The 16,317-nt window shown below is 39.4% G+C and overlaps 1 pseudogene across 1 annotated transcript in view; it reads left to right on the plus strand.

The window, feature by feature from the left end:
* LOC101702741 (uncharacterized) overlaps nucleotides 1-15,947 on the plus strand; it is a 28,323-nt pseudogene extending 12,376 nt beyond the window's left edge. Inside the window, exons 2-6 of the transcript XR_015447317.1 lie at nucleotides 932-998; nucleotides 2,681-2,763; nucleotides 5,827-5,953; nucleotides 6,379-6,507; nucleotides 13,530-15,947. The product of XR_015447317.1 is annotated as an uncharacterized LOC101702741 (transcript). The remainder of the gene's footprint in view (nucleotides 1-931; nucleotides 999-2,680; nucleotides 2,764-5,826; nucleotides 5,954-6,378; nucleotides 6,508-13,529) is intronic.
* Nucleotides 15,948-16,317: the final 370 nt, after the last annotated feature.

A 16,317-nucleotide genomic window follows, 5' to 3' on the forward strand; every position in this document is an offset into this window, starting at 1 on the left:
GGCAAAACTGAAAATGGGACGATGGCCTCACGCCGTGCCGTGGGAGTGACCCGCACTGTCCCTCCAGAAGTCTCAGAGACTCGCGGGGCACTCTGTCCCCTACAGAAGGGTCTGGTACGTCTTCCAGGACCCCAGGTCAACGGCCCTCCAGCACGTCTGCCTAGACCATCTGCCGACCTACTCAGAAATGGGCCCCCAACTTTACAGATACAGAAAATCACCAGCCGGTATCGACCCTCCGGTATGGAGATCCTGGGGGTCTTGGGGATCCCGGATGAGCCCCCAAATGTTGTGCCCAGATTTCGAGGTCCCCAAAGACCACCAAGGAGCTGATTCCGATGTAAACACATGAGGGTTGTTTATTCAAGCTTGAGCAGGGACTCCCAACCGTCACCGCCGCAGGGGGTCAAGATTGAGAGCCCCGACTCCAAATCAGCAGGAGTTTTTATGGTGGTTACAGCAAGGTTCTAGATTGGCAATTAAACCTGATTGATTGTGCCTTGTGCACCCAAGCTGCAAACGGTTGCTAACTACTGATTAGCTGTCGGTAGGGGACGGCTGAACACTATCACATGCAGGTGGTTAAAATACATCTTGTGGTTTTTCTTATAACTGAAATTTATGCCACCAAATTTTAGAATGGAGTCACTTAGGTCTTACAGTGGATCTCCAGAGAGATGAGGACAGTTGAGTAGGGAGAGGAGCAGGAAAGGGGAGAGGCTTAGAGCTGGAGGAGAGGAGAGGTGACTCACAGCCCTGACGGACAGCAACGTGGTGTCCTCTGCTGGTGTCTCCTGAACGCTGTTGTCTAAATGTGACAGTGTCCCATGTGTTAGCCTTCTTAGAACCTCTTCTTGACAATACCCACAGCCTTACTTATCACCTACTCTATGGCTTTGACACTATACCTGTGTCTCCCTGTACCCTGCAGACCTCTCCCAGGAACCCTAGAATCCTGTGTCCATGTATCAGCTCAACTCTGCTGGAACATCCAACAGGTACCTCTACCTTCATTGTCCCCATATGACTCCCTGAGCTCTGCCAACGACATCCTCTGTAGTCCTCAGTATCTCAGGTAGGGGTGACCCTGCCCTGCCTGGAGTTTAGCTGAACGGTTGAACATATACGTTAAGTATAGGTTGTATTATAATATTTGTAAGTATTTTGATGTAACAATGAAATGGCAAGGTTTCTGTTTTGTTGATAATGCGCGTTACCGCAGAGGATGGAAGGCACACCAGGAGCCTTGGAGACAAAGTAAAGTTTTATTTATCCTGTTCAACACTTGAACAAAGTATACACTTTGGGAGGGGGTGTTACAGTGAGGTACTCTGGGTGTACATTTGTTGATTACAGAATTTAATTATGCATTAACAGGCAGAATCAAACATGGCATTGGCTCACATATAATACTGACAGCAGGTTCATTGTGTAATTCAAAATATGAGGTTAATACCTCATTTGCATCTGGGCAGAAAGACAAAACTACTTTAGAGACAAAGACATTTCTGAGATGCAGAAGTTGGCTGGGGCCTGTCCTGGCAGGTGAGGTAGCACAGGCCCAGACATTTTGAACAAAGAAAATTTTAAGTAGGGGATTTCCCATAGTAAGCCCTGCTTAAACTACGGAGGCAAAATTCCCCTTTCAAAATCACATCTTTATATCAAATGATTGACAAACTCCATCATTTCCAAAATTCATTTCAGGTGTGGGAGAGAAGTACTAGATTTCAGCTACAACTGCTCTGCTTCCAGAAGTCCTTCCTTGCCTTCCTTTCCTACAGTATCCTCCTCCCTGCTCACTCTGCTTGGGCCACACAGGCCTCTTGCCTTTTCTTGGGGACACTAGCTCCTGGCTCTGAACATTACCTTAGTTCTGTCTCAGCTTAGAACTCACCGGCCCATCAGGTGCTGGCAGTGAGCACCCTTCCTTCCCAGGTCTTTGTTCTGCTATCAACGTTTCCATGGAGACTTCTGTGATCTCTCCACCTTCCAATGACATCTTTAGCACACACTCACCCCCACCTCTGGTCCATGTTCCCTGCTCTGCAAGTTTCTTTCTGATCCTTCTCAGTCCATTGTCTGGATCCTGGGGATAACGAGGCTCCAAAAGGAGAGCTGAGCCAGAAGGGGGAGGTGAGCTTCGCTTGCCCTCCTGGGTGGTGCTCAACCCTGGCTTCCCATTGGAGTGCTGAGGTGTTCTGCAAATAAGTGTCCTGTGGCACCTACCAGAGAGTCCCATTCCTAAGGTCACCCTGGGACCAAACCTTAGTAAAGTTGATTCATTTAAGTGCACAGCACTAGGCACCCAGACTGTCTCCTGCATCTCTAAGGGCTGAGATCAGCGTGTGATCCATGGAAGAATGAGGGCATGTGTTGTGCATGTGCTTGGTCAGGGCTGGGACTATGTCCTGAAGGAGAACTCAGTGCAGCCCAGCTCCCCACTGCTTCTGGTTGTTGGGGCTTCACCAGGAGGGGGCAGGCTCTATATAAGTGTCAAGGAAGTCTCTGGTTCAGCTTCTGATAGGAGTTGCATATCACTGCATCCCCATCCTCAGGGCAGTGGGCAGCAGAGGACCCATCTTTCCACATGGTGAGGCTATCTTTTGTGTGTGTGGCTGTGTTACAGGAAGGAAATGTGTTTATTTTGAGTTTTAAACAGTATGCTTTTGATGTTCAGGATTAACTTTTAAAGAATCAATGTTACATAAGGAAGAAGCCAACAAGAGGAAAGAAAAGGAATCGAGAATGGCTGTTATCCAGGTAAAGTGCTGATCTCATTTGCTTGTTCTATGTCTCCCTCCTTTGTGAAGCGCTGGATACAGGACTGCTAACCTCCTGTAATCTTGCAGCCTGCTGTGTTTGCTGACACTCAGCGGGGCCACCCTCAGCCTTGCTCATCTCTAGGACTCCATCTCACTGGGACCAGTGACATAGATTATGTGAGGAGTTTCTCCCAAGGGCAGTTGGTTGCTGTGTGGTTCCTAAATCCTTATTTCTGTGAAGGGAGGGAACATCTGGGGCTTTCTCCTCCTCAGTCCTGACATCAGTCCTTCAGAATAGTTGGATAATTTCTTTTCATGAATCAGGAAGTGTCTTTTACATAAGACTGTGGTATATTGCTAATGGGAATGTAAGATATGTCATATGTACATGTCAAGTGCCTGGGTGTTTAATGAGTGCTACTAAAGGTGGAAGATTATTTTCACAGATTTTCATTGCTATATTTAACAAACATTCCTTCTTCCAGGTTATAGTCGTGGTATCTGCTAGGTTTTAACAAATTCAGCTCTGTCTTCCCTAACTTCTTGGTTTCTACCTGGAGTTTGACTAGCCCCCTTTTCTCTTTCACTATAAGGAAGTCTATCCAGTATTTACTACCAATCACAATGTTTGGTGAAATATGCTTGGTAAATGTAAGGCTTAATGGTTTTACATTTTCAAATTACATTTTTGGGGCTGCTTTTCAATTTTTCAGTAATTCTTTTCATCATGTACTTCTGCAGTATGTAATTTTTTCTTTTAATCTGTTAAATTATATTATTTAAAAATTTCAGGCTGGGATTGTAGCTAAGAGGTAAAGTGCTTCCCTGTCTTGCCTGAAGCTCTGAGTTTGATCTAAGCAACATACATTTTTTTAAAAATCCTCATCTTAGAGTTTTATTGAAGTAAATTTCATCAGCATTTTGGTAATGGCTAAACACCTTAATTCAAATTGATAAAGTTATAAATGTATTTCAATCTGAATATTTAGTAGACATTGGAGTTCAACTTCCATTATGTAAGTTTTCATGTGCCATTTAAACATCCTAGTAAAGACTAGTGTTTTATAGTCTAAAGTGTATTTTTTTCAATTTCATTGTCCATAAAATGATGGAATACACATTGCCATAAGTGGTGATTTAAAAAAAAATCGCTGAAAAGAATCATTGAGAAACCTCCTTTTAAATTTGTTCATGTAAGTGTAATGTGTGTGCATGAGTACATAGATATGCAATTCCATGGTGTTTATCAAGGTCACATTATTTTCAATATTTCATTTATTTAAAATCCTTTGCAGTGCTGGAGATCAAGCCTAGGGTCTTGTGCATGGTAGGCAAGTGCTCACTGAGCTACATCTAACCCCTAACTTTATGCTTTTTAAAAGTAGAAACTATATATTAGATGCTTTCTTTTGCCTTAAATTTATACTACACTACCCTGTGAATACATAGGTAGCAGTGAGACCCATACAATATGTGTGCATATGTATATATAAATAATGAACTTTCACACAGATTTATGATGTTATCCTGAACTTGTTTCTCATTTTCTTACTTTGGCAATGTTACTTTATTTATTTTTGTCACTTTATGTTTAATGCTGTATCTCTTGCTAAAGTGTTTGATTCTTTAGCTTTCATTCTGATTCCCAGCCACCTAGGTTCAGATGTTTGCTCTGCAATTTTTAGCTCTTTGACCTGAGGTGAGTCTGTGAACACAGTTTACTCCATAGTAACAGGGAAACATTTTTATTGTGGACATATTTTATTACGTTTTTCTATGAATTATCCATGTAAAGCAATTAGAGTAATATCCAGTACCTAGAAGTGTCCAGAAGCTTTGGCCATTCCTGCTGCTGTCATTATCATTCTTCTTAGAATGTGATCTTTCTTTAGAGCTGCTGTAAATCTTGTCATTTCTCAACACACCATTCATCCTCTAGTTCCTACAGATACTGAGTATCACTTTGTGTGTTGGACATAACATCTCATATTTTCATAGAGAAAAGCCTGTGTCTTTATTTGAACATTTCTGGTCCACAAAATGACAAATCTATACTTCATTTAGAGAGAATTATAACTTCTTATGTAAAAGTATAATGAAACACAATTGCAGAGCTATAACATGCTCAGAAATACCTTGCTGTGTGTGAGTATATAGGAGAGACAAACTCACTTCTCCTATCCATTCACCACACAGAGAGCTGTCACTCCACATGTGAGAGGATTTTTCTCCACACTCCAAGCAAGCAGTTCTATGGGGAATGCTCCCTAATTCATTGTAATTCTGACACTGTCTGTGTGGAAACAGCCTAGATCCCACTGCTGAGGGCTCAGACCTACAGAAGTGTCCCCACATCAGATGACAGCTGCAAGCACAAGTTGCAACCTGTGGTTCTGATGATTGGCTATAAATGGAGATCCCCATTCCTACAACCTCATTTTTTGGTTCAAATAATTTTGGTACAGCAGCTCATGAAAATCAGCAAAACACTTAGCCATAGTATTTGTTATAAAGCTTGTTAAAAAGATGGATACCCAGATGGAAAAGATGCAGAGAGTGAGATATGGGAAAAGGAACATGGTGTGTCCATTCCTTCTGTGAATGCTTCACCTTGCAGGAAACGTCCAGACATTCATCCATCTGATGGTTCCTTTGAATCCTGTCCTTTTGAGTTTTTATGGAGGGTTCATTACATAGGCATGATTCATTTTATTATTGACATTGCTGATTAAAATTTTAGATGCTCTCCCTTCTCTGGAGGTTGCAAGTATGAGTGAGTGTCATGACTGTGTAATCCTTCCTGCCTGGCTCTTCTTGATGACCAGGCTTTGTGCTGAAGCCACCTGAGAACCTCCTGGCACATTACCTCATTAGGATATAAAACCATTCTTATCACACCAGAAATTGGAAGTCTGCTGTGTCAGAAAACTCTTGACATCACCGCATGGATATAGCTCATTTACTTCAGTTGCATCTATTGTTACATTTCCTTCCTTTTCATTTTATGTGACAATTACAACTCTTGCCAGTTCCCTGTGGTGAAATATGTTTTTCATTTCAGGGTCTGTTGACATTCAGGGATGTGGCCATAGAATTCTCCCAGGAGGAGTGGGAAGACCTGGCCCCTGCTCAGAGGACTTTATACAGGGACGTGATGTTGGAGAACTACAGGAACCTGGTCTCCCTGGGTGAGGATGACTTCCTTCCCGAAGTCAGATCTACTCTGTCTCTTTGCATTTTCCCTTCTCTCTTCATGGAATCCTCTGCATTGTTTGACTGAGATAGATGCCCGCTTGCCTCTGAAATGTGAAGCTTCAGAATACAGCATCTGCATTTTAACTGTCCTCTTTCTTCAGGTGCTCTGCCCCTTTTGTGATAGATATGTCGCTGGTGGGTCCAGAGTCACAATATGCATGAAACCTTATAGCAGACTTTAAAAATAATCCAGTTTCCTGTTTTTTTCCCTTTGTACTTTTAAATTATTTGTCCTTGGCAGAGAGCTAGATATCTGTATAAAACCGAAATATTTGTCTGGATCACTGTAATCTCAAGTAAATGGTGCTAGAGTGTGGAAAAACCACAGCGCATCACATGCCTTCCTTTTTCCAAGCAGGAATCTCTCCTTTTGACCTGAGTGTTGTCTCCTTGTTGGAGCAAGGAGGAGAGCCCTGGAGTGTGGATGGCCAAGTGAAAGTATCCACAAACCCAGTCAAGTGGGAAAGTGTCAAAGGTGTGAACACAGGTAAGAGCTTAGCCAGAGCAGAAGCTGCACCATTAGTGTTTGGGAAACTTTAGTAGTGAGAGTCTGTGGGAAAATAAGTTTGCTTCCTCTGTGCTTATATAGTAGGGATTTCTTTACTACCAGTTGTCACCTGTCACCCAGGTGAAAGGTGACAGTTGATTCTTTTACTCATCCGTGGTACTACTGCTCAGAGACATAGGCAATGTCTCTGTCATGGTTGACAACACTGTGTCGTTGGCTTCTGTGAACTCTTCTTGTCCTCACTATGTTGTGTGGGAAGGGCCCTTTCATATCTCCCATTAGACTCTTGTGCTCTTACTTCCATCTGATGCTCGGTTCTCTTTCCATAAATGTCAGAGCAGAGGTCTCCATCATCCTGATCCCACACCATGTTCCATGTCCATGTTTGATCCCATTTCCTATGCTTGGAAGATCCAGCCAGGAGATGGGAAACCATGGCTGCTCATCCCTATATCCAAGACCCCAGAAACCACACTGAGCTAACCCATCTGTCTCTCTGTGCTGTGGTGACTCCGCCCTTTCTTCCTTCCTTTAACACTTCTCAGCTTTGTATAATGTGAGTGTGATAGATCTTCTGAGATTGTTATTCCTCAGCTGTAAAGGTCGCCAAAAGGCAGGTCCTGTCTTTGATCAGTGGTCCTCTGTGGGGAGTACATGTGCAGTCTTTCAGGCTCTTAGCACAGGGTGTATGGACAACAGATTTCCATCTCAAGGTCCCACAAAATCCTTGAGTTCCATGTATTAAGTTTCTTTTTCTTCTACTACTCTTCCTAGTCGGTAAGTGTAGAGAAACCTTGGCTCTTCCTGATTTTCCTTTTTGGTTTTTACTGTTTGTGCTATTTTGCCTGTGAAATTTACTTTTTCTTTGTTAATTGCATTGGTGGTACTGGGGGTACTATTTAGGGTTTTCCTAGGACTAAACTGTATCCTTTAACCCTTGTTATTTTTATTCTAAACCAAGGTCTTACTAAGTGCCCAGACTGGCATCAAGCATGCAGTCCATCTTCTCCCTTAATTTCCAAGTAGCTGACACACAGCAAATTGATACAGTTTGTATGCAAATTCCTGTGATCTGACATATCATCTTTTTCTGCTGTGAAAACCCACTCTGAGGTTAATTGTGGCTTATTGTGGACCATTCCATGGAGTGTGTTTATGTAACAACTCGTGAAGCAGAATAGTTTGCCTAATAAGTTTGACTATCATTCTCCCACCTGCCAGGTGCCCCTGGAAACCCTGAGTGGGGTTCTCAGCCTGTCTCCAGATATTTGAGACTCTAGAAACCACACTGAGCTGTTGCAACAGATACAAATATCAGTAGCACCTGACTGAGCCTTGTGTCTAGCTGTCTTGTGGTTTTTGAGACTATCACAGAAGTGTCTTTGTAGCACAGTGAAAATATTGGTCACATACAGTGATAGTGGTCTCCTTTGAGCCAACGATCAGAGCCAGTGATCAGTGGCACAGATAAATCGCTTAGCAGCATATTTCTCAGGTTCATGGTCTCATATGCATGAGGCTTTGCAATACTGCTCTTTGTGCCCCACAGGTGTCATTGTTCATTTTCAACAACAAACCTTTGCTCAGGCCTTTGTTCAGTGTAGTGTAAGCTGAAACGTATAAAAACATGGTTTCTGTGCATCTTACTGAGATACCTTATGAAGCTGAATGATGTCTTAGATTTTAAAGGCTACCATCATTTGTTTAAGACAGTCATCTTTATTATACCCCCCACACCCCTCCATACTGGGGATCAAACTCAGGACCTTGCACTTGCCAGATAGGCACAGTGCCACTGAGCTAAATCCCAGACCCAGTAATCTTTAATCTTATACCTTTCCATGTGGTACAAATGAACCTTTTTATGTGTTTAATCAGCAGTAGCATTCTTTGTTTTATATCTGCAATTTGTGACACTGTTCAATTAAGGATTATCTATTGCTTTACATATTTAGAAGATTTTCTTCACTGCAGAAAGTGTAACTCATAAAATTCACAAGATCCCTGAAAAGTCTGATTTCCTTTAGTTTTTCTTTTTTTTTTTTTTTTTTTTTCCGGTACCAAGGATTGAACTCAGGACTTTGCACTTGCAAGGCAGTCACAGTACCAACCTTTAGTTTTGTTTCACATAACTTAGAACATACTGTTAAAGTGTACCCCTCACCCCATCCCCGTACTGGGGCTCAAACTCAGGACCTTGCACTTGCAAGGCAGGCACGGTGCCACTGAGCTAAATCCTTGGCCCGAAAGTATACTTTTGTGTGTTACATTTATTTTTTTTCAATTTGGAACTTTTGAAATCTTGACCACATCATTTTTTGTTTTATTAATTCCTGTCTTAATCTCAGAAATGTCTGTAGATGGCGTTCTTTCTTTTGTTATTTAATACTTTTTTCCCCTATTGTGTGTTCTCAATTTTGTAAACTTCTGTGTTTTATTTATGTATTACTGATTTGTTATTTCTTGGAACAAATGTTGTTTTGTTTTTTTGACACAGGTTCTCGCTATTCAGTTTAGGCTGGCCTTGAACTCACTCTGTAGCCCAGCCTTGCATCAAACTCATGGCGGTCCTCTTGCCTCATTGTCCCAAGTGCTGGGATTAAGGCATGCACCACCACACATGGCTACAAATGCTATATTCTAATCATTGTTTTTTCCGTATAGATTCATTGTGTTCATCTTGCCATACAGTGATACCTTGGTAGTCAAAGTGAATTTGTTACAAATTTTTATTTGAACACTGAAAAATTTGAGAACTAATTGTATATTTTCCATATAAAATAATGGAAAACCAAATCATTGGTTCTGAGGCCCCCAAATTACACTTAAATTCATTTTTCTAAGACTAACAAATTTCACAGTGATTTCTTCCTTTAACTATCATGGTTCTAAATTTTCCTCTGACCTTTACTTCTAGTACCACTAACTTTCTTTGAAGGTATAGTTAAAATATTTTATGCAAATAAAGCACAGTGATGAATATTTTAACACCCTAACACAGCTATTATATGTTGTCTGCATGACAGCGGCACTTAAACTGAATCGTCACCCCTTTGGTGCCGCAGCAAGTCTACTAATACATACATTAGTATTTCTTGTAATATACCTCTGTAAAATTTTGTCAAATGAATTTTATATTGAATGAACTGAACAGAATGAGATTATACTATACTTTTCTTGCTTCTTGAATTTAATTCAGTTGATTGGCATGAATATTTAAATCTACTTTTTCCTCCATCTTATTTTTTCCTTTACCATGGACAACTGCCATTCTTTTTATTCTCATGAATTTGACTATCTTAGATGGCTTATATATTTGGAATTGTACAGTGTCTGTTTTTCATGACTCTTGTTCAGTTCACATTCACTGAGCATAGTATCCTCCAGATTTATCTGTATTTCATAGAACAGGATTTCTGTCTTTTTAAAGGATGCACAGTATTCCGTTATATCTGAGCTTTCCTCTGTTTTCCACTGATATCAAAATCCTGAGTCTGAATAATATATGAAGAAAAGGCTTTTTAGCTCATACTTTCGGACCCAAAAGACCAGGATCAGGTGTCCCTATTTGTACATCCTGTAGTGAGGGCAACTTGGCAGGATCATGTGTAGAAGAGATTGTATGGTGAGACAGGAAGCCTGCATTAGTCAGGTGTGCAGTGTATAACAGTGCACTCACCAGAGCTAACTCACTCTTCCAGACCTGCATTAATCTCTTCTGTGGGCAGCAACCCCAGTGAGCTTATTACTTCCCACTTCCCACTGGGCTCCGCCTCTTTATGGCCCTTCACTTCCCAAGATTACCATACTGAGGGCCAAGTGTCCAAAACATGAACTCTTGGAGAACAAACGACCAAAAAAACTGTAGCCATATTTTGTGGATCCTCTTGGGTTGCTTCCATCCCTTGGTTACCGTGAATAATACTAGTATGAGTGTTGGTTTACAAATACCTCTTGCAGAATACGTTTTTCATTGTGGGGGGTACATACCCAGCAGAATTGTGGATTATATGGCTTGAGACTCATGGTAATTCTCCTGCCTCCGCCTCCTAGGTGCTGGATTTACTGGTGTGCATGACAACACCCAACTGGTATTGAGTTTTGGAAATAGGTTTTCTCTGTCACCTGAAATAATCATGTGATTTTTTTCTTTCATTCTGTTTATGTGGTGCATGAATTGATGTTATCTTGATATTCCAGGAATAAATCTCATGTAGTCATGGTTTTTGATCTGTTTTAATGTGCTTTGGTTTGTATTCTGTTCAGGAGTTTATACCAAATGTATCAGGGATAGTATTGATCATTAGTTTCTTTGTTCTCTTGGTCTGGCTTTTCTGTCAAGGTAATATACCTTATAGAACAAGAGTGGTCTTCCCTCTTTCTTCATATTTTGGAAGAATTAGAAGGAGATTGCTTTAGTTCTTCTTTAAGTATTTGGTAGCATTCTCCGCTAAGGACATTGAGTCCTGTCCTTTTCTTTTTGGGGAGGTTTTTGGTGAATTGACTCAATTTCTTTGCTACTGGTCTGTTTTAAATTTTCTTTTTCCTCATGCTTGTTTATTTTTAGGATTTTTATCCATGATATTTTTTCTTGGCCATATCTGTTTTGCAATATTGTTCCTTTTTATTTGCATACAACTAAATATTTGTAAATATTTGTATTCCCCCTCTTTTTTGTGATTTTATTGAGTCTTCTGTTTCTGTTAGTTAATTTAGCTATGAGTTTTATTAATGTTGTAAGTATTTTATGTATAAAACCTCATAGTTTCATGATTTTCTGGAGTGCTATTTAGTATTTAGTAATTTTCAGCCCTATCACTTGTGGCAGTGGATGTCAGTTATTGTGTGGTGTACTTTCTAGTACCCCAGATGAGGAACTGTAGCTGAAAATTGTACCAAACCCTGTATATACTGTCTTTTTCCTATGCATGAATAACTAAGATAAAGTTTTACTTACAAATTAGGCACAGGATGGTATAAGTGACAATAGCTAATAGTAAAACAGAAAAATGCTGCTAACAATAAACTTTGATAAAATATAGGTGATTAGTCTCTGGTCTCTCAAAACTTTTGTCCTCACTCACTCTTCTTGTGATGAGAAATGCCTGTTTGCTGTGAATGACATAAGCACTGTAACATAGGGTCAGGCCATTGCTGGCCTTCTGGCAACAAGTGATAAGGCAGAACTTTTGCTTTGAGTTCTTCTCTTTTTTTTTTGATACCAGAGATTGAACTTGGGTCCTTGCACTTGTGTAGCAGGTGGCGAAACCACTGAGCTAAATCCCCAGCCCTGCTTTGGGTTATTCATCATTGAGCCATGGCATGGCAGTGCTTGGGGATCTTCAGTGGTTGATAGCTGGTTTGACCTTTCGCTTTTCTTTTTATTTTGTTTTTCAGTTTCACTAATGTGACTGATAGTAGACCTTCTGCTAGGCTTGTTTCTTCAAAGCTTTCTCTGTCTGCTTAGCCAGAGAATCATCAGTTTGCACCCATCCTCTCTCTAGATTGCTATACACTTGATAAAAGTTACATTGAGTTTCTGCGCAGGAATAGAATTAATTCACCATCTCATCTATTGGCTCTTTCAAGGTTTTTGCTTTCATGTCCTCCTTAGAACATTTCTGCACATAATCCCTTAAAATATGTAAATAAAATTTGGTTAAATATATACCTAGAACTTACAGGTCATTCAGTTTGGTAAAGTTCACTTAAGATACTTTAGGAGATGTAAATCTGCATTCTTCCCCACCATCACACTCCTACCTTGTTAACTATTAACTCTCTTCTATTCTCCCCCCACATTTGAACTCTCCTTCCCATAGTTAAGAATGGGACAGTTTCATGCCACTTGCTATATCCATTTCTGTTTTCAGAAGTGATAGCAATATTACCTGCCCTGGTACAATTAATTACAGTCCCAAGGATTTACTAGCACAAATGTAGCTCCCTCATGCCCATCACTCACTCCCGTCCATGCTTATCTTTTTTCATGTGGCTCCTTGATTTTGATGCACTGTGCAGGTACTTCTTAGTATATTTCTTTTAGTCTACATACTCCAATTTGCAGAAGACTCCCATACTTACCTCACTGTGTAAGGGAAGACACTCATCCTTTAGATGTCCTCAGGACACTACCTAAATTAGTGTGTGCAGTCTTGATGACTCAAATAACATTGTCTATGAGGGATGGCTAAGTGATACAGCACAGCTCAGCTCTTCTCTTTCTTTTGAAATGTTACTTTCCATGCTTGTATTTACTATGACTTCGTATATTATGTACTGCTTGTGTGAATAGGTATCTTTTGCAACATGTTGACTGATCATACAGGCCAAGAATCAAATCCTATTTCTCTCACTTATAGATAGAGTTAGAAAAATAAATGATATTGATCTACTCTTCTTAACTGAAAAGTAAGGTTAACATATCTCAAGATTTTGTACAAAATAGTGCTGTGAAATAGTTAATAATAACAATTTTATTTATTTGTTTGTTTGGTACCAGGGATTGAACTCGGGTCTTTGCACCTGCGCAGCAGGTGGTGAAACCACTGAGCTAAATCCCTGGCCCAACAATTCTATAGTAAATAGTTCAAAATTTCTTTCTTTATAAGACTGACATACTTTCTGTCCTTTTTATTATGAAAGGATCTTTTTCGTATCTCATTTACCTCCATCTTCCATTAGAAATAACATAGACTAGTATGCTTTAACCACAAAATTTTATTTCTCAACAATATGTCAGAAAATTTAATGATCAAGGTACCTATTGAATTAGTGTATGCAATGTGAGTGTTTTGGTCACAGTTTCTTTCAAACTGAGGATTTCTCCTGTTGTTTTGAATTACATATAATCAAATTATTCCTTTTGTTTTCCTAAAATATAAAAATCATGACGTTTCATAATTATAATGATTTGTTTTGATGTAATGTCATGTATTTGAGTAACAATTCACTTACCACCTGTAATTAGTCAGAACCCAACAATTTCTTATATTTCATAGATACCTCTCCTAAATGTGTCATCAAGGAATTTCCCCCCAGAGGAAGAAGTGGTACCAGAGAAATGTTCCAGACAGCAATGTTGCAGAAACATAAAATCCATGACATTCAAGAATTGTGCTTCAAAGAAATTGAGACAAATATACATGACTCTGAGTGTCATTGCAGAGAGGATGGAAGACTTGACACAGGATTCTGTGTGAATCACAAGGAAAATCTCACTGACAGAAGAGATGAACATGGTCAAAGGAATGCAGGAGAGAAACATAGTAATTGGCTTGGATTAACCTTTCAGTCACATTTGCCTGAACTGCAACTGTTTGAAAGACAAAGGAACATTTATGAGTGCAATTATATTGAGCAGTCTATCAACAGTGATTCCTCAATTTCATCCAACCAAAGAAATCCTTCTAGTGTGAAAAAAAATATTTCTCATGAATATGAAAATGATTTTCTTCAGTCTTTATCTTTCACCCAAGAACTGGTGATGCACATTAGTACAAAACCTTACAAATGGAATGAGTGTGGAAAAACTTTTACCCAAGGTTCACAGTTTACTATGCATCAGATAGTCCATGCTGGGGAGGAACACTTTATATGTGATATATGTAGCAAAGTCTTCAATCAGAAATCAAATCTTATAAGCCATCGGAGAATGCATACTGGAGAGAAGCCTTATAAATGTAATGAATGTGGAAAAGTCTTCAATAAAAAGTCATATTTAGCAGAGCATCAAAGAATCCATACTGGAGAGAAACCTTATAAATGTAATGAATGTGGCAATGTTTTCAGGTATAGGTCATCTCTATCAAAGCATCAAAGCATCCATACTGGAGAGAAACCTTACAAATGTAATAAATGTGGTAAAGTGTTCAGTTGTAATTCAAACCTTGCAGAACATCTGATAATTCATACTGGAGAGAAACCTTTCAAATGTTATGACTGTGGGAAGGCATTCAGTCACAATTCCTGCCTTACCTGTCATCTTAGGATTCATACTGGAGAGAAACCTTACAAATGTAATGAATGTGGAAAGGCCTTCAGACAAAAGTCAGATCTTGCAAGTCATCGAAGAATTCATACTGGAGAGAAACCTTACAAATGCAATGATTGTGGCAAGGTGTTCAGTGTTCACTCATCTCTAGCAAAGCATCGCAGAATTCATACTGGAGAGAAACCTTACAAATGTAATGAATGTGGTAATGTTTTCTGTTATAAGTCATCCCTAACAATGCATCAAAATATTCACAGTAGAGAGAAACCTTACAAATGTAATGAATGTGGTAAAGTGTTCAGTTGTAGTTCATATCTTGTACTACATCTCATAACTCACACTGGAGAGAAACCTTTCAAATGTAATGAATGTGGTAAGGTGTTCCGTCGGAAGTCACACCTTTCAAGTCATCATAGGATTCATACTAGAGAGAAACCTTACAAATGTAATCAATTTGGCAAGATCTTTAATTAAATTTCACACCTTGTGAATTATAGAATTCCCACTGCCAAGAAACCATAAAAATGTAACAAGTGGGGAAAAGTATTCTATCCAATTTCCCATCTACATTATTAAACAGTTCATACTGGAGAGAAACCTTTCACAGTGTAATGAATGGGAAAAGTCTTTAGTCACAAATCCTACATTGGACAACATCTGATTATTCATACTGGAGAAAAACTTCAGAATTGTAATAATTGTAGGAAGGTCTTCAGTTTAAACTCATCTAGCAAATCATCAGAGAGACAGTGCTGGAGAGAAATCTTACAGATGTAATGACTGTGGTAAAGTGTTCAGTTGTAATTTATACCTTGCAGAACATTGGATAATTGACACTGGATAGAAAACTTTCAAATGTAATGAATATGGCAAGGTGTTCTGTTGCAGATCCCACACTGCACATTGTCGTAGGATTCATACTGGGGAGAAAACTTACAAATGTAAAAAATGTGGCAAAGTATTCTGTCTAAACTCATTTCTAGCACATAAGAGAATTCATACTCCAGAGAGACCTTCAAAATGTAATTAATGTGACAGTGTTCAGTCTAAAATCCCTAGCACATCATTGGAGAATTCATACTTGAGGGAAACCTTAGAAATGTAATAAATGTGTTGCATATCTTTAGTCAAATTTGACATCTTATGTACCAGAGCACTCAAAGGGAAGCGAAATCTTACAAATTCAGTATCTGTAGCAAAGCTGTTAGTGTGTGTGTAAGCCTAAGTAAGCATATAATCCATACTGGAAAAAATATGGCTTAGTTTTCTGTGACAGTTCCTAACTTGGAATTCATTAGAAATCTCATCGTGAAGAGAGCTGATGGCTGAATGAGGCAGAAGACTTCAATCAGTGTAAAGTCTTTACAATATTGGACAGTTCCTGCTGTAAAGAAATTTCATATGTGATCAGTAAGGCAAGCCTTGAGTTTTTGTGTGTGTGTGTGTTTTTGTTTGTTTGTTTGGTACTGGGGATCAAACTTGGGACCTTACACTTTTGAGGCAGGCACCGGAACCACTGAGCTAAATCCCTGGCCCGCCTTGAGTTATTAAGTCTTACTAACCATAAGCTAATCCATAATGGAAAGAAAACCTAGCAGTGTATTGGTTGTAACAATGCTTTGAGGTGAAAATTAGACATTACTATTCACCAGAAAATTCAAACTGGAAGGCACCTTTCAAATGGAATGAGCAATAAATCTGCAAATACGCACTCAAGCCTCTACACATTAAAAAATATATCTTCAAGAAAAACCTTAGAAAAATAATCAGTTTGGCAAATCCTATTCTGTGCTTGC

Source organism: Heterocephalus glaber, unplaced genomic scaffold (assembly GCF_053883595.1).
Source record: "Heterocephalus glaber isolate CG9 unplaced genomic scaffold, H.glaber_assembly_v1.0 deba00001745, whole genome shotgun sequence".
NCBI classification, from domain to species: domain Eukaryota; kingdom Metazoa; phylum Chordata; class Mammalia; order Rodentia; family Bathyergidae; genus Heterocephalus; species Heterocephalus glaber.